Below are 23,880 nucleotides of genomic sequence, written 5' to 3' on the forward strand. Positions count from 1 at the left end.
CAATGCATTTATGTGCATAATTCAAATTTGAACCACATGCACATGCTCTAGTGCATATAAATTGGTTGAAAAATCAAATATGTATCCTTGGGTGCATGCTTAGGTCCCATGCAAGAAATGGGAATGAATTTCAAACACTAGGGCACCGTTGATTGCAGGCAAAACATTGAGATGCCTGGTTTTTAAATTCTAGTAAATCCAAAACTCGTATGAAATTCATGAAACTTGGCATGCTATCTTGGAGCGACATCAAGATGCCGTGGTACAAATTTTGTCCCATTTTGGGGCAGGTTTGGGTATATGCTTCTCACAAACCGGAGCTTCTCACAACAAGCATGATGGTTTTCGGTAGGGAACGTCCCACCTTTGGGGACGAAACAATACCCATTGCCTCTTATTGCTTTCAAATTTTTTTCACGTGTGAACATAGAACAACAAGAGTGTTATGTGAATTTTTGTGATTTTTCGGGGTTCGTTTGGACATTTTTATGCATTAACTAAGTTTTCAATGCATTTATGTGCATAATTCAAATTTGAACTACATGCACATGCTCTGGTGCATATAAATTGGTTGAAAAATCAAATATGTTTCCTTGGGTGCATGCTTAGGTCCCATGCAAGAAATGGGAATGAATTTCAAACACCAGGGCAAGGTTGATTGCCGACAAAACATTGAGATGCCCGGTTTTCAAATTCTAGTAAATCCAAAACTCGTCTGAAATTCATGAAACTTGGCATGCTATCATGGAGCGGCATCAACATGCCATGGTACAAATTTTGTCCCATTTGGGGCAGGTTTGGGTATATGCTTCTCACAAACCGGAGCTTCTCACAACAAGCATGATGGTTTTCGATAGGAAACGTCCCACCTTTGGGGACGAAACGATATCCATTACCTCTTATTGCTTTCAAGTTTTTTTCTCATGTCAACATAGAACAATAGGAGTGTTGTGTGAATTTTTGTGATTTTTCAGGGTTCGTTTGGACATTTTTATGCATTAACTAAGTTTTTAATGCACTTATGTGCATAATTCGAATTTGAACCACATGCACATGCTCCAATGCATATAAATTGGTTGAACAATCAAATATGTGTGCTTGGGTGCATGCTTAGGTCCCATGCAAGAAATTGGAATGAATTTCATACACTAGGGCACCGTTGATTGCCGGCAAAACATTGAGATGCCTGGTTTTTAAATTCTAGTAAATCCAAAACTCGTCTGAAATTCATGAAACTTGGCATGCTATCATGGAGCAGCATCAACATGCCATGGTACAAATTTTGTCCCATTTGGGGCAGGTTTGGGTATATGCTTCTCACAAACCGGAGCTTCTCACAACAAGCATGATTGTTTTCGGTAGGGAACGTCCCACCTTTGGGGATGAAACGATATCCATTGCCACTTATTGCTTTCAAATTTTATTCTCGTGTCAACATACAACAACGGGAGTGTTGTGTGAAATTTTGTGATTTTTCAGGGTTTGTTTGGACATTTTTATGCATTAACTGAGTTTTTAATGCATTTATGTGCATAATTCAAATTTGAACTACATGCACATGCTCCAGTGCTATAAGTTGGTTGAAAAATCGAATATGTGTCCTTGGGTGCATGCTTTGGTGCCATGCAAGAAATGTGAGTGAATTTCAAACACCAGGGCACCGTTGATTGCCATCAAAATATTGAGGTGCCCGGTTTTTAAATTCTAGTAAATCCAAAATTTTGTTAACCATTCACGTGACGCCATGCGTCTTGGTTTTCATGGCTGTAGGAGGTGTCGTGCGGACAGCTGCTTAACCTTGACTTAACGGGAGGCGTGCAAGCGCCGTTCGGTGCGCAAGTTGACTGATAGGCGTGCAAGCTGTCCTCAAGTGCGATGGCTCACCGGGAAGCGTGCGAGCTGTACGCTGCGCCGGCTCACTGGGAAGCAGCTCCATGGCCACCCGCCTTGCTCGCATCCTCTCCATTAATGGCGCCCAAGCCGCAGTTTAATTCGCTTTTTATATATAAAATACTCATCGCAAACGTTTTAGTTAGGACACCTGTATGCAAACCGACAGCTTCCCAAGGAAGCCAAAAGAAAATGTGCCAAGCAGGATTTCTGCAGCTCTTGATCGCAAATGTTTTAGATAGACCACCCATATGCAAAGTGAGAGCAGCGCAGGATTTGTGCATCCCTTCAGCGCAAACGGTTGTTTTGGATGACCCGTGTGCAACCACACACAAACAATTTGGTAAGATTTGTCAATCCTTGTAACACTGCGATTTGTCAAAATATGAAGCTAAAAATCACTAGTAGTATCTAATTTTTGTAACTAAAATTCAGTAATTAAGAATAAATTTCATTCATAGATTAAGTAGTCGTTCTTAATTTATACAAACAGTTCAACTCGATAGCTGAACCGACCAAACTTTTCCCCAATTGTTGCCAACCACGTACTGAAATAGCTAGTTCAACTATATATAACAGCTAATTTTAAGTACGTTGTACAGTTCCACCACATCCATAGTCAGATGAACTGAACAAAATAGCCCCTAAATACTACTACTGCGGAGGGGATTTGTACTACTTTTGGCTGCCTCTCCTCTGCCGAGCGCACTTAGTAAGAGGCGGAGGAGGAGGAGCCTACCGACGAGCTGGGCAACCGCAATGTGGTGTGATACGTCTCCAACGTATCTATAATTATTGATTGCTCCATGCTATTATATCATCAACCTTGGATGTTTTATATGCATTTATATGCTATTTTATATGATTTTTGCGACTAACCTATTAACCTATAGCCCAGTGCCAGTTTCTGTTTTTTCCTTGTTTTTGAGTATCGCGGAAAAGGAAAAACCAAACGGTGTCCAATTGACCTGAAATTTCATGGAGATCATTTTTGGACCAGAAGAAGCCCACGGAGTACCGGAGATGGGCCAGAAGAGTCCCGAGGCCACCACGAGGGTGGGGGGCACGCCCTACCCCCCTAGGCGCCCTCCCTACCTCGTGGCCGCCTCGGGGACCCTCCTGACTTGTTCCCGACCCCAACACCTCTTATATAACCCCAAACTTCCAGAAAGAAACCTAGATCGGGAGTTCTGCCATCGCAAGCCTCCGTAGCCACCGAAAACCAATCTAGACCCGTTCCGGCACCCTGCCGGAGGGGAGAATCCCTCTCCGGTGGCCATCTTGATCATCCCGGCGCTCTCCATGACGAGGAGGGAGTAGTTCACCCTCGGGGCTGAGGGTATGTACCAGTAGCTATGTGTTTGATCTCTCTCTCTCTCTCTCTCTCTCTCTCTCTCTCTCGTGTTCTTGATTCGGAACGATCTTGATGTATCGCGAGCTTTGCTATTATAGTTGGATCCTATGATGTTTCTCCCCCTCTACTCTCTTGTGATGAACTGAGTTTTCCCTTTGAAGTTATCTTATTGGATTGAGTCTTTAAGGATTTGAGAACACTTGATGTATGTCTTGCATGTGCTTATATGTGGTGACAATGGGATATCACATGATCCACTTGATGTATGTTTTGGTGATCAACTTGCAAGTTCTGTCACCTCGTGAACTTATGCATAGGGGTTGGCACACGTTTTCGTCTTGACTCTCTGGTAGAAACTTTGGGGCACTCTTTGAAGTTATTTGTGTTGGTTGAATAGATGAATCTGAGATTGTGTGATGCATATCGTACAATCATACCCACAGATACTTGAGGTGGCATTGGAGTATCTAGGTGACATTAGGGTTTTGGTTGATTTGTATCTTAAGGTGTTATTCTAGTACGAACTCTTGAATAGATCAATCGGAAAGAATAACTTTGAGGTGGTTTCATACCCTACAATAATTTATTCGTTTGTTCTCCATTATTAGTGACTTTGGAGTGACTCTTTGTTGCATGTTGAGGGATTGTTATATGACCCAATTATGTTATTATTGTTGAGAGAACTTGCACTAGTGAAAGTATGAACCCTAGGCCTTGTTTCGTAGCGTTCCAATACCGTTTGTGCTCACTTTTATCATTAGTTACCTTGCTGTTTTTATATTTTCATATTACAAAAACCTTTATCTACCATCCATATTCCACTTGTATCACCATCTTTTCGCCAAACTAGTGCACCTATACAATTTACCATTGTATTGGGTGTGTTGGGGACACAAGAGACTCTTTGTTATTTGGTTGCAGGGTTGTTTGAGAGAGACCATCTTCATCCTACGCCTCCCACTGATTGATAAACCTTAGGTCATCCACTTGAGGGAAATTTGCTACTGTCCTACAAACCTCTGCACTTGGAGGCCCAACAACCTCTACAAGAAGAAGGTTGTGTAGTAGACATCAAGTTCTTTTCTGGCGTCGTTGCCTGGTAGGTTACTGCTTGAAGGTATATCTTTAGATCTTGCAATCGAATCTTTTTGTTTCTTGTTTTATCACTAGTTTAGTCAATAAAAGAAAACTACAAAAAATGGAATTGAGGGTACCTCATATGCTTCATCTTTTTAATATCTATCATGAAAATAAGGACTCCGATAATTGTGCCAAAATTCTAGAAGAAGAATGCATTAAAATGCTTGGCACTAAATCTTTGAATGATAATCATGATTGCAATGTTTTTAGTACGAACTCCTTGAATATCCATAGTACTAATGATGATTACACTAGTCATGATGAAAATATCTCATATAAGCATGCCAATTTTTGTGGGGTGCATAGAGTTTGCAAGTACACACCAAATAGGGAAGATAGATTTTGCAAGAGGCATAAGTATTTAGAAACTAAATGGTTGCAAGAAAGGCTAGATGCTTGTGCTGAAGATTTAAAATGTCTTTGCCATCCTTGTGAACTTTGCAATGAACGCGATCATTTAAATATCCAATGCACATTGTTTCATGATCGAATCGTGTCCAAAAATTGTGATGACTTGATTTCCCTTGTGCATCATAATGAACTTAGTTTGCTTCCGGGTTATGAAGAAATGAAACGTATAACTAAGGATATTCCAGAATTTGCCCTTGATAAAGTTCTTGATTTTGATCTAGAGGAAATTTATATGTATTGTGCGGTGAATTTCTTTGAAAATCCTTACATTGCCACTTATGTAAAGACAAGAAAACAAATAGAAGATGAAGTGAATACTAACGAAAGGGAAGAGACTTCCCATTATCCTCCTATTATTTCTTATGATGAATCAGGTAATGAGGAGGAGCCTTTTATTCAACCAATCTCATTAATAAGGAGCTCCACAAAGAGGATTAAACCCACACATAATGTGAAGAAGAAAAAGAAAAGACGGGGAAGCAAAGGTAAAAAGGTATCTGTCGGTGTCAAAACTGGCGGATCTCGGGTAGGGGGTCCCGAACTGTGCGTCTAAGGTGGATGGTAACAAGAGGCAGGGGACACGATGGTTACCCAGGTTCGGGCCCTCTTGATGGAGGTAATACCCTACGTCCTGCTTGATTGTTCTTGATGATATGAGTATTACAAGAGTTGATCTACCACGAGATCGTAGAGGGTAAACCCTAGAAGCTAGCCTAAGGGATGATTGTCTGATGTCCTACAGACTAAACGCTCCGGCTTATATAGACACTGGAGGGGGCTAGGGTTACCCAGAGTCGGTTAGAAGGGAGGAGATCTACATATCCGTATTGCCTAGCTTGCCTTCCACGCCAAGGAGAGTCCCATCCGGACGACGAAGTCTTCAATCTTGTATCTTCATAGTCCAACAGTCCGGCCAAAGGGTATAGTCCGGCTGTCCGGAGACCCCCTAATCTAGGACTCCCTCAGTAGCCCCCGAACCATGCTTCAATGACGATGAGTCCGACGCGCAGTATTGTCTTCGGCATTGCAAGGCGGGTTCCTCCTCCGAATACTCCATGGAAGATTTTGAACACAAGGGTAGTGTCGGGCTCTGCAAAACAAGTTCCACATACCACCGTAGAGAGAATAATATTTCCACAAATCTAATCTGCTGACATGTTTTGACAGCATGACATCATGCCATGGCCCGATCATTATTCGAACTGTTTTTCTCAACCAGCACCGCACATATCGCGAGGCGGTTTTCTTGACACGTCTTGTCAAAGCAGAGATCGTGTTCCCCTTATTACGGGATTCTCATCAATACGGACATGGGTAACCCAACCGTGCCATCAATTATGGCGCCTGGGGAATAAGCGATCTTACCAGGCAAGTGGGGAGGCGCATCGCCTCTTCTGCCCTTATAAAGGGATTAGGATTCACTCTTTTCACCCACGCCTTCTTCCTCCTTGCTTACCCACTCTCGCACACTCGAGCTCCAGCGCCCAAGTTCGCGTCTTTCTTCTCAAACCACTCCAAGCATGTCCAGAGCGGGAGGCAAGTGGATGGTCTCCTCCGTCACGGAGGAGAACATCACAAAGTTATGGGAAGCCGGATATCTGGCCGTGGATATCGCGCATCGGCTGCCAGATGCAAGGCTGATCATCTCTATGCCCAAACCCCATGAGAGGGTACTTTTTCTTACCCACTTCGTCCACGGACTGGGATTTCCCCTCCACCCGTTTGTCTGCGGGCTCATGTTCTACTACGGGATGGATTTTCATGATTTGGCCCCCAATTTCATCCTCAACATCTCGGCGTTTATCGTCGTGTGTGAGGCCTTCCTCCGCATCAAGCCCCATTTAGGCCTGTGGCTGAAGACCTTCAATGTCAAACCGAAGGTGGTGGTCGGCCAGCAAGCAGAGTGCGGAGGCGCCATGGTGGGCAAGATGTCTAACGTCACCTGGCTCGAAGGCTCCTATGTGGAGACCATAAAGGGGTGGCAATCGGGGTGGTTCTACATCATCAAGCCGCGCGACACCAACTGGGCGGCGGCCCCTAAATTTCCATCCGGAATACCCACGCGGCTCACTTCCTGGAAAGAGAAGGGCCTATCCTGGGGTTCTTCGGTAGAGCTGACCGGACTCCAGACCTGCATCAGGAACATGGTGAGCAAGAAAATCAAGCTCGTCAACGTGGTCCAGGTCATGCTCTTCTGCCGGATTCTCCCATGTCAACGACGGGCATTCAATTTGTGGGAGTTCGACCCGAACAAGCACCAGACGCTGCAAGAGCTCTATGACACGACGCACAAGGACGTCTGGAGGGTGCTGTTCAAGGGCGCCGAGGTGCCTCCTTCCCTCACCGAGGACCACGGACTCAGCGCAAAGCGCCACGCCAATCTGGTAAGTTTTGATATCTCACAGGGTATTTATTTGCCCCAGTTAAATCATGTGCGGGATCTAAGCTTCCATGTCATTAACAGTTCTGGATAAAGACATTGGAGGAGATCGATTGCCCAGCCCCCTACCTGAAGATCCTTCAGATGCTCTCCTAACGGAGATGCTGGCTCTGGCACCTTACGAGGTGCCGGCGAAGAAGGCCAAGAAGAAGGCCATGGGGACCCGAAAGGGTCTGCGGTGCAAGGTTGTATCAGACTCATCGTCCGATGAATCCGACGTGCACTCCTCCCATGAAAATGAGGAGGAGGAGGAGGAAAGTTCTCCCCCCAACCGGGGGAGACAAGAAAAGGAAGGCTGACCCAACCGGGGAGGCCGAAGGGTCCAAGAAGGGAAGGACCCTCCCTCTGGACTGCTCCAGGTCGGCCGCCTACATCAGCGGCGAGTGGCTACCCAGGGCCAAGCCCCTGGCGAAGTCGTAAGTATCCGGATACCATAGTAATTCATGGTATGTTTTATTGCACTGCTTCTCCTCATGCTGAACATGATTATGCAGTCCGTCCCGAGCTCATCTCAATGTATCTTCGTCGAGCGGTTCATTGGACTCGTCGGATATGAACAACGGTTCTCTTCCGACCGCCTCCACCCCTTGCCCTATGGACAAGTTTAGGTGTTGTCTCGAAAGGCACCGAGCCGAGGGGAGGTGGTCCTGGGGGCGCCTCGAGGCGACCTCCCAGACCCTCGGCGCATAGCGAGCAAAATTCCCATGGGCTCCGAGTTCGGCCCCCAGCTGAACACTGCACCGGAACCTTTGATGGTTCTGGACTCCGGCAGGCGATACTCCGTTAAGGGGGGGGGCAGCCGCCCGTGCCAGTGTCCTCTGTCCATCCAGAGGCATCGGACAACTTGTTGGAAGCGCTTCGCGGTGCTTCCATCGACGAAGAGCACTGCACTATCATGAGTGCGGTGATCGAGAAAGTTTAGTCCGCCAAAAACAGACTGACCGAAGCTTGCGCCGGCCTCCTAACAGGCTTTGAGGTAAGAAATCAAAATATAAGAAAATATTACCGCATAGATAGTAGCCCCTGATGCTCTATTCGGCGTTCGAGAAGAAAGGCCGAATAGAGGATCAAATGATGACTCAGGAGTCTAATCAAAATATATCTATGTGTATGTGCAGGCTTCACTGCTGGCCGCTGCCGCACGTACTGCGGAGGTCTCTGCACTGAAGCAGGACCTGGAGCGGTCCGAGAACGAGCTCGGCCTTACCAAGAGGCAGCTCGAGGAGAGCAAAGGTAAGCAATACCTTGTCTACACTTTTTTTTAAAAGAAGTACGGTTGTAAAATAATAGGATCATCATGAATTTGCCAGGGACCACGACCGAGGTGGCGACCCTGAAGAAGGCGTTGTCCGAGGCCGGAAACAAAGTGGCCAAGGAGCGCCTTGAGCGGGAAAAGCAAGAAGCCCGAGTAGGCGAGGTGCAACAAGTGCTCGAGGCTCTCGCCAAGAAACACGAGTCCTTGGAGCTTGACTCTAAGACGCGAGAGTCTGAGCTTGGGAAGGCGCTCGAAAGCGCCTGGAGTGCCAAGACTAAAGCCCACAAGGCCCTCCAGGAGATTGATGCGGTGAAGAAGATAGCAGCGGGTAAGTCATTCATTATGCAAAGCAAGCATGTGAAGGAGACTTTCCTTTTTCTTACCCGAGTTCGAAGCTCACCAGGAGCGTTCATAGATCTTCCCCGCAGTGTATTGGATGCCGCGGAGTTTTACCGAGCTGAGGAGGGGAGCTCGATGGAAAAGTTGTTCTGGTCTCAGTATACTGGGACCGAACACCCAATGCCCTTGAGCGACCAGCTGAAGCAACTGGTCGAGCTTCACAAGGCGGCCGAACAGGCCTTGAGGGGCCTTATAGTCCGGATGTGGCCCGGCGAGCCCCTGTCCGGCAGCTACTTCGGTCTGGTGAGGCGGCTTGTGGATGCCTGCCCACGGCTTGAATTCATAAAGTGGTCCGTCTGCCTTGAGGGTGCGCGCAGGGCTTTTGCCCGGGCGAAGGTGCACTGGGCGAAGCTGGACGCCGTGAAGCTGGTGAAGGAGGGGCCGCCGGAGGGCATGGAGCATCGCTGCCCCGAGATGTATTATGAGAGTGTCCTGAAGGGTTCCCACCTTGTGGCGGATGAATGTGCCAGGGATGTAATTTTTGAATGAACATGCTCGTGTGATCATGTAATGTGAAACATGTTCATCTGCGCTATGCAACGCTTTTTTTAATTTAAAATATTATCTTCTGTGTGTCCGTTTACAAAATCTGAGAGTTCGCCAGTCGTTGGCTTCTGCCCCCATGTAACTAGTACTGGGTGTTCGGGATAAACCTGAGCACTCTTTACCCCAATTTTGGGTCCTTCATGGGAGGTGTTCAGCGCAACGAACCAGGCCATTGGACTATAAGGCTTTATCACTCTCACTTAGCCATAGAAGTTTACAATTTTAAATCTTGGCGAAGCCCCTAGTATTCGGAAGGCCGAATTTGGGCGCTATACACGCCTAAGCCGGGCAAGGCTGACTCCTCTCCTGAAGCAGAAAAAGTCTTTAAGGACTTGAGACCTCTCGAACAGCGACCAGTCTCTCGCCTTATCATGACAGCCAGTTTTCGGCTTTCTCTACTGAGGTGCTCGTCCGGAAGAACCAGGACACAATCGCAGTAGTTCTCCCACCGCTACCTTAGCCGAAATAGCGGAACGTAAGGTACCAAAGCATGGGAGCCGGGAAAACCCAACTATTGACCCAAGACATGATTCGGAGCTGATGCATATAGTGCTATAAGTTCGGGGTGTTGCACTGTCGAAAGTGTTCGGACTTCTAGCGCCCTATTATGGGGTAAACGAAAGCCGCTAGCGTACTGACCGTACCCGAATTTACGGGTGCGGATTGTCGGAAATGGACATATAAGGAAAAAAGGATGAATAATGCAATAATAGACTAATGATATGCATTGTTATTTAAATAATACGTCGAAGCGTACTGGTACAAGTAGTGCAATAAGCAGAAAGTAGGACTATTTGAAATGTCCTATCCAAGGGCAAGTTGCGCATGGATAGTAGAAAGCGGGTATATCAATTATTATTAGAGACCACCTGGGGGTTCCTGTGTACATCTTAGCTTGTTGCCGCCTGGGTTGTTCCTTCCCGTCATGTGTCCGGCAATTGTACTGCCGGAAAGGGCTTCCAGAGAGTTAGGCCCTGAAAGAGAAAAGAAACGATAAAGGTATACAGCCCCTAGGGCGGTTAAGCCGCATTGCAGGACGTGCCCTGATCATGCCCCCGCCTATGTCCATGGTATTTTCAGTGCGTAATTATGTACGCGCGACACGAATTTCATCGCTTGACTGGGACTGGGACGGGGGCTGAATTGCTAGGCGAGCTCTAAACGTGCCAGTCGATCCTGTTGCAGTTTACTACGGACTCGCTTGAAGGTGTCCGGGGGCTGTATCGCCAAATTAGTGGTTTGCCTCAAAAAGCTGATTTGTGCTTCTGCTGCGAGGGCTGTAGTGTGCTCTTCGTGCGGAGCGAGCGTTCTGTGTTTCCATTTACTGTTATGACCCCCCCTAGGTCCTGGCATCTTGAGCTTGAGGTATGCGTAATGCGGTACTGCATTGAATTTTGCAAATGTTGTTCGTCTAAGCAGTGCATGATAGCCACTGTGAAACGGGACGATATCCAAGATTATCTCCTCGCTTCGGAAGTTATCCGGTGATCCGAAGACCACTTCCAGTGTGATTGAGCCCATGCAATGGGCCTCTACACCTGGGATGACGCCCTTAAAGGTGGTTTTGGTGGGTTTGATCCTCGAGGGATCGATACCCATTTTTCGCACTGTATCCTGATAGAGCAGGTTCAGGCTGCTGCCGCCGTCCATAAGGACTCGAGTGAGGTGAAATCCGTCTATGATGGTGTCTAAGACCAGTGCGGCGGATCCGCCATAACAGATACTAGTGGGGCAGTCCCTGCAATCAAAGGTGATCGGACAAGCGGACCATGGGTTGAACTTTGGGGCGAGGGGCTCCATCGCATAGACGTCCCTTAGTGCACGCTTCCGCTCCCTCTTAGGAATGTGGGTTGCGTATATCATGTTCACAGTCTTCACTTGTGGGGGGAACCCCTTCTGTCCTCCCGTGTCCGGCGGCCAGGGCTCCTCCTCGTCATCACTATGCAGCCCCTTGTCCTTGCTTTCGGCATTTAACTTGGCGGCCTGCTTGAACACCCAGCATTCTCTGTTGGTGTGATTGGCTAGCTTGTCGGGGGTGCCGTGGATTTGACACGAGCGATCCAGTATGCGATCCAAACTGGACGGAGCCGGAGTACTTCTTTTAAATGGCTTTTTCTGCTGACCGGATCTAGAGCCTCTGAATCCGGCATTGACTGTCGTGTCATCGGTGTTATCGCCGTTGTTGGGGCGCTTTGGTTTGTTACGACGTGGTTTGCCGTTGGCATTTTTGGTATCCGAAGTGCCCGGATTCCTTGATGTGTTGTTGCTGCGAGCCAGCCAGCTATCCTCGCCCACGCAAAAGCGGGTCATGAGTGTCGTGAGGGCTGCCATAGACTTCGGCTTCTCCTAGCCAAGGTGGCGGGCAAGCCACTCGTCACGGATGTTATGCTTGAATGCCGCTAGGGCCTCTGCATCCGGACAGTCGACAAATTGGTTTTTCTTAGTCAGGAATTGTGTCCAGAATTGCCTGGCGGATTCCCCTGGCTGCTGAGTTATATGGCTCAGGTCATCAACATCCGGTGGTCACACATAAGTGCCCTGGAAGTTGTCAAGGAATGCGTCTTCCAAATCCTCCCAACTGCCGACGGAGTCTGCTGGCAAGCTATTCAGCCAATGCCGAGCTGGTCCTTTGAGTTTTAGTGGGAGGTACTTGATGGCATGTAGATCGTCACCGCGAGCCGTGTGGATGTGAAGGAGGAAATCCTCGATCCATACAGCGGGATCTGTTGTACCATCATATGATTCGATATTAACGGGTTCAAAACCCTCCGGGAATTCGTGATCCATAACTTCATCAGTGAAGCATAGGGGGGGTGCGGCGCCTTTGTGCCGGGTTATATCACGACGCAGTTCATATGAGTCTTGTCTGCTGTATTCGGCCCAGCCGGATTTACCTTCGGTGTATCTGGCGCGACGATCATTGTCCTGTGTTGGCGTGCGTGCCCATGACCCGTATATTGACCTTGCAAGTTTTTCCATATTGTCCAATACATCTCGCAGGTCCCGTGTGTTGCCCCGGGCCTTGGTATTTTTGATTGAGTGGCGGCGGGGTGCAGGCTGAAATGCCTCTCTGGCTCGGCCACGCAGTGGCCGGTCAGCCGCATCGTACACTGGTGAATGAGGTTTCAATTCTTCCTCCTCAAGGTGAGGTAGCAACCTGCATTTTGGGTAACTCTTGGAGGGGCGCTCGAGTTCGTATTCCTCGGCCGCAAGGACTTCGGTCCATCTGTCTGCTAGCAAATTTTGATCAGCTTGAAGTTGTTGTTGCTTTTTCTTCAGGCTATTTGCTGTGGCCATAAGCCGGCGCTTGAAGCGCTCCTGCTCAACGGGATCCTCAGGCACGATAAATTCTTCGTCGCCGAGGCTCACCTTGTCTTCGGAGAGAGGAATGTAATTGTCCTCTTCTGGTTCTCCATCTGCCGCCTGCTCTGGAGGGCTAGCTTGTTCATCCTCCCACTCTACATCATACTAGAGGGGCTTGTGGTTGTCTTCGGCACTATCTGGAGTTTTATTATCTCCTGTGCCAGTATCACTACTTTTGCTGTGGCGGGACTTAGAGCGGCGTCGCTGACGTCGGCGCTTGGGTTGCTTCTTGGAGGGGTAATCCTCCACTGTCTCATCACCATTGCCTTCTTTGGGGGTGTCCACCATGTATATATCATATGATGAGGTGGCGGTCCAGCGCCCTGTGGGCGGTGGTTCTTGTTCGTCTCCTGCGTCGTCGTCCATACCGTCGATGTCTTCGGAGTCGAAGTCGAGCATGTCGGTTAAATCGTCGATAGTGGCTACTAAGTGGGTGGCGGGTGGGCAGCGAATTTCTTCGTCGTCCGCATCCCATTCTAGCTGGACATAGATCGGCCGAGGCTCCCCCAACAAGGAGAGAGACCTTAATGAATTTAGCACATCACCAAAAGGTGAGTGCTGAAAGATATCCGCGGAGGTGAACTCCATGATCGGCGCCCAGTCGGATTCGATGGGCACGGATGCAGGTGGCACGGAGTCCGTGGCCGGAGACGAATCCAGTGGTTCGGCGACACGGCTCTCATAAGGGGTGAAGTCAGTATCCGGCTTTATCGCCACTGAGAGTGTGGCCTCCATGGCGGGGTCTATCCATCCGCTCTCGAATGGCACAATTTGCTCTGAATTAATGGCCGGAGTAGTTGCAGATGCGATTTCCCGAATACTATCCGACGGCAGAGTTACGTCATGCTCATCGTGACTGTGCGGCGCACCCGGCATGGGCTCGAATCCATTGAAGATCAAGTCTCTGCGGATGTCGGCAGTGTAGTTTAAGGTTCCGAACCTGACCTGATGGCCAGGGGCGTAGCTCTCGATCTGCTCCAGATGGCCAAGCGAATTGGCCCGTAGTGCGAAGCCGCCGAATACGAAGATCTGTCCGGGGAGAAAAACCTCACCCTGGACCGCATCATTACCGATGATCGAAGGAGCCATCAAGCCTTACGGTGACGGCACAGTGGAACTCTCAATGAAAGCACCAATGTCGGTGTCAAAACCGGCGGATCTCGGGTAGGGGGTCTCGTACTGTGCGTCTAAGGCAGATGGTAATAGGAGCCAGGGGACACAATGTTTACCCAGTTTCGGGCCCTCTAGATGGAGGTAATACCCTACGTCCTGCTTGATTGTTCTTGATGATATGAGTACTACAAGAGTTGATCTACCACGAGATCGTAGAGGCTAAACCCTAGAAACTAGCCTAAGGTATGATTGTCTGATGTCATACGGACTAAACCCTCTGGTTTATATAGACACCGGAGGGGGATAGGGTTACCCAGAGTCGGTTACAAGGGAGGAGATCTACATATCTGTATTGCCTAGCTTGCCTTCCACGCCAAGAAGAGTCCCACCCGGACACGGGACGAAGTCTTCAATCTTGTATCTTCATAGTCCAACAGTCCGGCCAAAGGGTATAGTCCGGCTGTCCGGAGACCCCCTAATCCAGGACTCCCTCAGTATCCCTCCCAAATGATGTTGCTCCTATTACTCATTGTGATTATGATAATTGCTATACTATTGGTGCTATCCATACTATTAATGATGAGAGTGATTATGCTTATGATATGAAAAGGCCCAAGCTTGGGGATGCTATGTTTGATGAGAATGACATGTTTGAGAATTTATTTGCTGCAATTAATGTTTGTCCCAAGCTTGGGGATGCTATGTTTCATGAAGATGATATATTTAACCTCCCAAGTTTTGATATGCAAATTTATTATGATGATAGCATGCCTCCTATTTATGATGGTTATATTGATGAAAGTGGGTTTGGAAGAGTGTCAACTTTAGGAAGTAATGATCCCACTATTTTGGAGGACGTTGAATCTTATTTTGACAATTATGAAAGTGGATTTGGAGAGGTCATGACTTTATTTAGTAATGATTCCACTATCTTGGAAGAGGTTTTGTGACGCCCGGATAATTATGCTACAGTAAACCTACGCTAATGATGCCACGTCACCTCGGTTAGAGTTGCTAACCTCGTGTTAGATCAAAACGTTTTGAAATCAAATTTGAATTTTAGGAAAACAACAAAAGTTTTCAAACTGAAAAACTAAAATGTTCCTTAGGTTGGAAATATTCACCACATAATTATCATACATTAAACAAACATTTTTGGAGATGTTTAAAATGCCAATGGTAATTATAACAACATACCAACGGGCAATTATTTGACCTTTTCAATTTCTAAAAATAGTAGAACTCTCCCAAATGCTTTGAAACTTTTTGTGCTAGCCCATAATATTGCCAAGTAATTGTGGGTCAAGTTTCACTTTGAACAAAAGATCAAGTGTGGCGAAATTAAAAATGTAAGCAACAATGAAAAAGGAAAATAGAAAAGGAACTTAAATGGTATAAGAAAAGAGAGCACCTCGGTCTTTTGGCCCATCTTGCAAAAGCACAGCCCAACGCACCTAACCCCACCATCCACTTCCTCTATTCACAGTGGGGAGGTGGACGTCAGGCTGCCGCTCGTGGCCGTGACGGCCATGAGCCGGCCATCCACCACTCGCTGTTGACCTACTACGTTGCCCGCCCAGGGACGAACCCTAGCGCCCCCCCCCATTTCCCCCCTCCACCCGCGCTGCTTTCTTCTCCCTCGCGCTCGGCCGACGCCTCACCGCCATTAACGCCCTCGACCGCGTGCTCTTCGGCCACCCCGCGCCCTATGGTCGTGTCGGTGAGCAGCACCGTCAACCCCTACGTCGGCTATGTTAACGGATCGGACGGGATCTTGGTGGCTTTGTCGTCTACGGCCTCCTCTTCGTTCACGACTGTCTCCGCCCTTGCCAGTGATGAGCTTCGCTCCGGTCCACCCCACACACCTCCGAGGTCGCCCCTACGCCCGCTGTGAGCTCCTCTCCCGGACCCCTCCTTTTTCTACCTTGACTTGTCGCTTTTGAGGTCGTCCCCGTGCTCGTCGCTGCTCACCATGCCCGGAGCCCCGCTGCCGTGCCCCGGCTTCGCCTGGGCCGTACCCTGGCCCCATCCGCTATCGCTCGCTGCCACGTCGCCCCATCCCGCTTGCCTGCGCGTGCCTCGGACCGCTCCCGCTGCGCCCGCCTCGGCTGGCTGGCCCGTTACCCGTGCTAGCGCGCCCCCTTGGCCGCTCCCCGCCTACCGATGTGCTAGGCTGCTGCTCCCGCCTTGCGCCGCTCGCGTCCACCACCGCCAAGCCTCCCCGCTCGCGCCCCTGGCCTGCGCTCGCCCGCGCTTGCGCTGCCTTGCCGCTCCCGCCCTGACCCCGAGCTCCGCGTTTGCCGCTACTGTCGGACACGCGCCACTGCTCCCGTGCCGCCCGCCGCCGAGCTTGCCTCCACCGCCACTACCGCGCCCGCTTCGGCCGCCAGAACCCCCCAGAGCCCGTCGTTGCCTTGGCTCGGTCGCCGCCGTGCGCTGCGTGCTCGCGTGCGTGCGAGCACGCCCCTCTTCATTGGCCGAGTGGGCCACTACCAGTGGGGCCGACCACGTTAATTAGGGGATTAACTTCCCTGTTAGCCCCTTGTAATTGTAATAGGGTGTCAATGACATGTGGGGCCAACTGTTGAATTAAAATGCTAAGTTAAACTAAAAATATCCAAGTGACAGACATGCGGGACCCACGATACTTTTCACAATTGACTAGTCAACGTTGACTCTGACCACTGGTCCCACATGTCAGCCTCACGTGCAAAAGTGTGGGTACACTTTCGGGTACCCGTAGCATTTAGGTATTAATATGATTTTCTAATTTAAATAAATCTGTAATTCCTGAAAATCAATAAAACTTCCAAAAATCATATAAAATAAATCGTAACTCAGATGAAAAAACTTTGTACATGAAAGTTTCTCAGAACGACAAGACGAATCCGGATACACAGCACGTTCATCTGCCACGCATCCCTAGCATAGCGAACATGCAACTTTCCCCCTCCGATTCATCTGTCCGAAAACACGAAACACCGGGGATATTTTCCCGAATGTTTCCCCCCTTCACCGGTATCACCTCATACCACGTTAGGGCACACCTAGCACCGCTACTTGACATGTCATGCATCGTTATGCAACTGTTTGTATTGTATTCATTGTTTCTCCCCCCTCTTCTCTCAAGTAGACTATGAGACTGATGCCGCTGCTGGTGCCCCAATCGACTACGCTGTTGACGACCCCTCTTTCTTGCCAGAGCAACCAGGCAAGCCCCCCCCCTTTGATCACCAGATATCGCCTATTCTTCTCCCTACTGCTTGCATTGGAGTAGTGTAGCATGTTACTGCTTTCCGTTAATCCTATTCTATTGCATAGCATGTCATTGTTGCTTCAGTTGTTGATACCTTACCTGCAATCCTAAATCCTTCTCTATGGTTAGCTCCGTTAGCGAAAGAAAACAAAACACCACTTCAAGGTACTGTAATTAACTCATTATTGATTTATATTGGTGTTAAACCTACTGTATTCCAACTTCTCTATGGTTTATAAACTCTTTTACTAGCCATAGATTCATCAAAATAAGCAAACAACACACGAAAAACAGAATATGTCAAAAACATAACAGTCTGTAGTAATCTGTAGCTAACGCAAACTTCCGGAACACCAAAAATTCTAAAATAAATTGCTGGACGTGAGGAATTTATCTATTAATCATCTTAAAAAATAATTAACTAAATAGAACTTTCCAAATAAAAACTGCAGCAATTCTCGTCAGTGCTAACGTTTCTGTTTTTTACAGCAAGATCAAAAAGAATTTCCCCAAGTCTTCCCAACGGTTCTACTTGGCATAAACACTAATTAAACACAAAAAACACAACCAAAACATAGGCTATATAAATTATTTATTACTAAACAGGACCAAAAAGCAAGGAATAAAAATAAAATTGGGTTGCCTCCCAACAAGTGCTATCGTTTAACGCCCCTAGCTAGGCATAAAAGCGAAGATAGATCTAGGTATTGCCATCTTTGGAAGGCAATCCGTAAGTGGCTCTCATAATAGATTCATATGGTAATTTAACTTTCTTTCTAGGGAAGTGTTCCATGCCTTTCCTTAATGGAAATTGGAATCTAATATTCCCTTCCTTCATATCAATAATTCCACCAATCGTTCTAAGGAAAGGTCTACCAAGAAAAATAGGACATGAAGGATTGCAATCTATGTCAAGAACAATGAAATCTACGGGCACATAGTTCCCATTTGCAAAAATAAGAATATCATTAATTCTTCCCATAGTTTTCTTAATAGTGGAATCCACAAGGTGCAAGTTTAAAGAACAATCATCAAAATCACGGAAACCTAGCAAATCACACAAAGTTTTTGGAATCGTGGAAACACTAGCACCCAAATCACATAAAGCATAGCATTCATGATCTTTAATTTTAATTTTTATTGTAGGTTCCCACTCATCATAAAGTTTTCTAGGGATAGAAACTTCCAACTCAAGTTTTTCTTCATAAGATTGCATCAAAGCATCAACGATATGTTTAGTAAAAGCTTTATTTTGACTATAAGCATGAGGAGAATTTAGCACGGATTGCAACAAGGAAATACAATCTATCAAAGATCAATTATCATAATTAAATTCCTTGAAATCCAAAATAGTGGGTTCATTAATAGCTAATGTTTTAATCTCTTCAATCCCACTTTTAACAATTTTAGCATCAAGATCTAAAGACTCCGAATTTTTGGAACTCCTTCTAGGTAAAGGTTTCTCATCTTCAACCCATCACTATCAAGATTTATATTGCAAAACAAAGATTTAATAGGGGACACATCAATAAATTTTAGATCTTCATCCTTATTATCATGAAAACTAGAAGAACACACTTTCACAAAGCAATCTTTCTTAGCACGCATCCTAACGGTTCTTTATTTGCACTCATCAATGGAAATTATCTTGGCTTTGAGAGACTCATTGATATCATGCTTAGGTGGAATAGCTCTAAGTTTCAAAGAATCAACATCAAGAGAAATTCTATCCACGTTCCTAGCCAACTCATCAATCTTAACCAATTTTTCTTCAATCAAAGCATTGAAACTCTTTTGTGAACTAATAAGTTCTTTAATATTTGTCAGGACCCCGATTCTAAATCACACCGATCTAGCATGTAACACCTCATATCACTTTGCGGCCTCATGCACGGTATTCCCATGGGTGTTGCCTTACCATGACCCGGGACCGTTTGTGCCTTTTGGCTCACGTATATGATAGTATCGCTAGCATCCATATGACAGAGAACCCGGGCCGACATGACTAGTCGTGAACCCAAAGTAGCACTGACTTACGGGGATAGGCATACATGAAACAACATCGAGCATGTCGGTCAGCAGGGTGTGAATCCGGGTTGAAGCAACTAGGCTAACAGGACTCCGGGAACCCGGGCTGTAGCAGGCTAGGCAGGACTCCGGATGTCACCGCGTGACATTTCCCCGAAGGGACAGACATAGGAACAATGTGAATCACATGCCGCCCAGTCTAAGTGTTCCAGAGCAGTAGTGCTGGGCTAGCAGGACTTCGGTAAACCAGGCTGTAGTGGACTACCATGGCTCGGTGGAAGCACTAGACTACATTTCCCCATAAGAGAGGCTACCAAGGATAGACAACTAGGTTGTCGGATCCCACACATAACAATACACGTTACACGTACGCATAACATGCAAGTATGTGATATACAACATGGCATCACAACATAACGCAAACTCATATAGATAAAGGCCCAAAAGAGCCACATAGCAATTAATTCAAACAGGGGTCTCATGACCCATCATTCAGAGCATACAAGCAATGGAAGCATTACATGTCTGAGTACAGACAACTACAAAAGGAAAAGGCTGAGCAGCCTGACTATCTACAAGTCCCTCCCAAGGGTACAAGATCGTAGCTGGGATAACAAGCTACTCGTCGAAGTCCAAGCGGAACTACTAGTGAGACAGAAGTCTCATCTGCAAAACATAAATAAAGCAAACGTGAGTACAAAGGTACTCAGCAAGACTTACATCAGATCCTATCATACATGCATTAGTATCAAGGAGGCAATGTGGGGTTTAGTTGCAGCAAGCCAGCTTTGACTCAGTGGCTATCCTATTCTACGACTATGAGTAAGTCCTTTGAGGTAAGAAAGCGCACACGAGTCCACTAATCACCACATCAATACACTACTATGGATTCATTCCCGTATCCTTACAAGAAGGCCATCCATAGCACTCACACTTGTCTTGAGCATTTTAGAGTATCCATTTCAAGTTGTCTATGTACCACGTAAGCATCCAAGAAGTCCATAACCGAGGACACGGCTATTCGAATAGATCGTGATAACCCTGCAGGGGTGTACTTCTTCACACACGCTCTCACCACTTACCGCCATGTACATGTCATGTACCTCGGCAACCTTCAAGCGAAAGCCTGGCAAGGGTGTCGGCCACGACCTGACTAACCACACAAGTCTCTCATCCAGGTTTATCGCCTATTTGGGTTCCATCCGCAAGGAGATCCGGCCGGGGTGTCGCTCACGGCCCCAAACGATGTGAGCAGGGATCCCAATCCCACCATCCGGGTGCCACTTGGTACACCATGCCACTGTGCCTAGTCTGTCCCAAGCCCACCTGGCCGGGTGCCACTTGGTAGACTACTAACACTACCTACAAACACCAGAAACTAGTTGCGACTCCTGGACAGAGATCAAGTTGGTTAATAAGTCGAGAGGGGTCGAGTTACCGGAACCCAATGTGTGGTAGTATCGAGTCATTGGACAACATACATAGAACTCAGTGCTTAAGGACGGTTCTAGTGAGACAACCCACCATGTACTCCTACATGGCCTCTCACCGCTACCTTTACCAAATCGTGTTCACACACTTCACTCTCAGCATCAGAACATAGAACACTGCACTCCAATTCATTCCCAATGAATCAAACCTGACACACTCTAAGCAATAGCAAGCATGGCATGGTAGGAACACAACAATGGCTTCAATCAACTCCTACACATGATAGTGGGTTTCAACTAGTTACTGTGGCAATGACAGGTCATGCAGAGGAATGGGTTCAACTACCGCAGCACAAAGTAGCAGTTGAAACGTTGTTGTCCTAATGCAATAACTGAGAGCAGGAGCGAGAGTAGGATTGTATCGGAATGAACAAGGGGGTTTGCTTTCCTGGTAGATCAACAGGGGGGCACTGCTCCTCAGACAGGTACTCTGGAGCACTATCCGGAGCAGGACCTATCAAGAAGGAACGGTGTCGACAATCAATACAAAGTCATATGCAACAATATGATGCATGAACATGGCATGTAGATGTGATGTTGTTTGAGCGAATGCATTTAGCATTCAACTTGGAAGAGGTCCATTTGAACCAAAGGTTCAAATGCAACTCTAATTTAAATCCCTTTAAATGCCATAAGTGTGTTTTCATATATACAACATGTATAGGTTGGTTTGTCATGCATGAAAATGGTACAGATGGATAGATTGAATTTTTCTGATCATGTTTCATATATAACTTATTTCAATCTGAGCTACGGTTGAATTTCTATGAATTTTTGAAGTTTATATCATTTTTTGGAATTTCCTAATTTATTTATAAACCAGAAAATTATATATTGTGTCAGAATGATGGTGGCATGACGTCAGCGAGTCAACCGTGGCTGACCAGGTCAAACCTGACGTGTGGGGTCCACATGTCAGTGTCACAGTTAGTTAACATGGGGTTTAACTAATCCTAATATAGGGTTAGTGGCGCTGGGGCCCACTGGTCAGTTTCTCAGGGGTTTAGTTAGATGGTGATTAGCCTTAAGCTAATCACCTGACCCATGGGGCCCACCTGACGGGCCGGTGTGGTCACAGGTCAAACCCCACCGGCAAGGCCGAACGCAACGGAGGGGCTCGGGAATGCGTCTCCGACGACCAAATGGGCCGCAGAGACCATCCCCGAGGAGCTAGTGCTCGCGCGCATTGAGGGGAGCAGACGGGAGGCTGCGGGGGCGGCGACCGGAGCACGACTACGGGTGGGAGCGGGCTGTGGGGCATGGGGAGGCCACCCGAGGGGCTCTGCCGCACCCTCGTGGCACCAGGAGCACGGCTGGGTGCTCGGGGGCGGGTGGCTCGGGCTCTGGCCACGGTGGCACCATGGCCGGCGGCGATGAGGTCTCGGGCGCAGCAGCTGAGCTAGCTAGGCAGGGCAAACGAGCACGGGGAGGAGGAGAGAACGAAGTTGAGCTCACGGGGAGACCGTAGATGTCGTCAGCGAGCTCGGGGACGCGCTGAGGTCAATGGTGCAGCGATGGGGATCCACGGCGGCCGGAGATGAAGACGACGGCGATGGAGGCGCTCCAGGGCCTCACGAGGCGCGTGGCTCGACGGAGAGGTAGACGGAGACGTGGCGGAGCTTGCAGACATGGAGAGAGGGCGAGGGGGAGTCGGTGGCTATGGCAACGGCGAGCGACGGCGACGGCAGCGCTCGGGTGGGTCGAGAGAGAGGGATCCAGGGGAGGAGGGAGAGTGAGAGCGAGTGAGAGAGGTGCGGGGCGGTGCGTGGCGTCGCGCAGAGCGTCCAGGGCGACGAGGGGGAGGCCAGGCAGGCAGGTGGCATGGCGGCACGGTGACGCGCGTGCGTCGGCCACACGCCCTGTCCTCCTGGCGAGAGGTCAGGGACGACTAGCGTCGGCCAGCTGGCTGGGCTGGCCTGCTGGGCCGCTGGGCTGCCAGGTAGGAGGCCCAGGTAGGGTTTTTTTTCCTTTTTCTATTTCCTTTTCTATTTTTCTGACATTTGTTTGATTTAAAAACAATACCAAACTAATTTATCTACTTATGCCAATTTTTGCAGGAGCTAGTGATATTATTCCAGAGCTCCTCATCAACTAGCATAATTTTTGGACATATATAAAATATATAACACTTATATATCCAAAGCAAATAAGTATTGCATTAATTCCAAATGGCCAAAATAAATATTTATGAGCTCAATAAAATATTGGTGTGAATTTTACCTCTGACCAATATTTTCAGGGAGCAACATGAACATTTTCTTGGACCTTTTTGGAGCAATTTTTATCTGGGTTATTTCCAGAAATGATTTCTGAGGGTTTCACAAATCCCCAATTCAAATTTACATGGAATTTAAACATGATGCACACATGACTAGCTAGCCTTGAGCATACCAGAACTAGGGATGTGACAATATTAGATTCAAAATCAGAGGGCATCTTATTATAATTTCCATAAGAATTGTTGTAGGAATTACCATAATTATTAGAGGAATTACTAGGAAACGGCCTAGAATTAAAATTACCTCTATACGCGTTATTACCAAAATTGTTCCTACCAACAAAATTCATATCCATAGATTCATTATTATTCTCAATCAAATTAGACAAAGTTATATCATTACGATCAGTAGGAGCACTCTTATTAGCAAACAATTTCATAAGTTCATCCATCTTTCCACTCAAAACATTAATTTCTTCTATCGCATGCACTTTTTTACTAGTAGATCTTTCGGTGTGCCATTGAGAATAATTAACCATAATATTATCTAGGAGTTTGGTAGCTTCTCCTAAAGTGATTTCCATAAAAGTGCCTCCCGCGGCCGAATCTAAAAGATTTCTAGAAGCAAAATTCAATCCGGCATAAAAATTCTATATAATCATCCAAAGATTCAAACCATGTGATGGGCAATTTCGTATCATTGATTTCAATCCTCTCCCAAGATTGTGCAACATGTTCATGATCAAGTTGCTTAAAATTCATAATATCGTTTCTAAGAGAGATGACCTTAGTGGGAGGAAAATACTTAGAAATAAAAGCATCTTTGCACTTATTCCATGAATCAATACTATTTTTAGGCAAAGACGAAAACCAAGCTTTAGCACGATCTCTAAGTGAAAATGGAAATAGCTTCAATTTAACAATATCATTATCCACATCTTTCTTCTTTTGCATATCACATAAATCAACAAAGTTGT

This window comes from Triticum urartu, chromosome 5, assembly GCF_003073215.2.
Source record: "Triticum urartu cultivar G1812 chromosome 5, Tu2.1, whole genome shotgun sequence".
In the NCBI taxonomy this organism is placed as follows: Eukaryota; Viridiplantae; Streptophyta; class Magnoliopsida; order Poales; family Poaceae; genus Triticum; species Triticum urartu.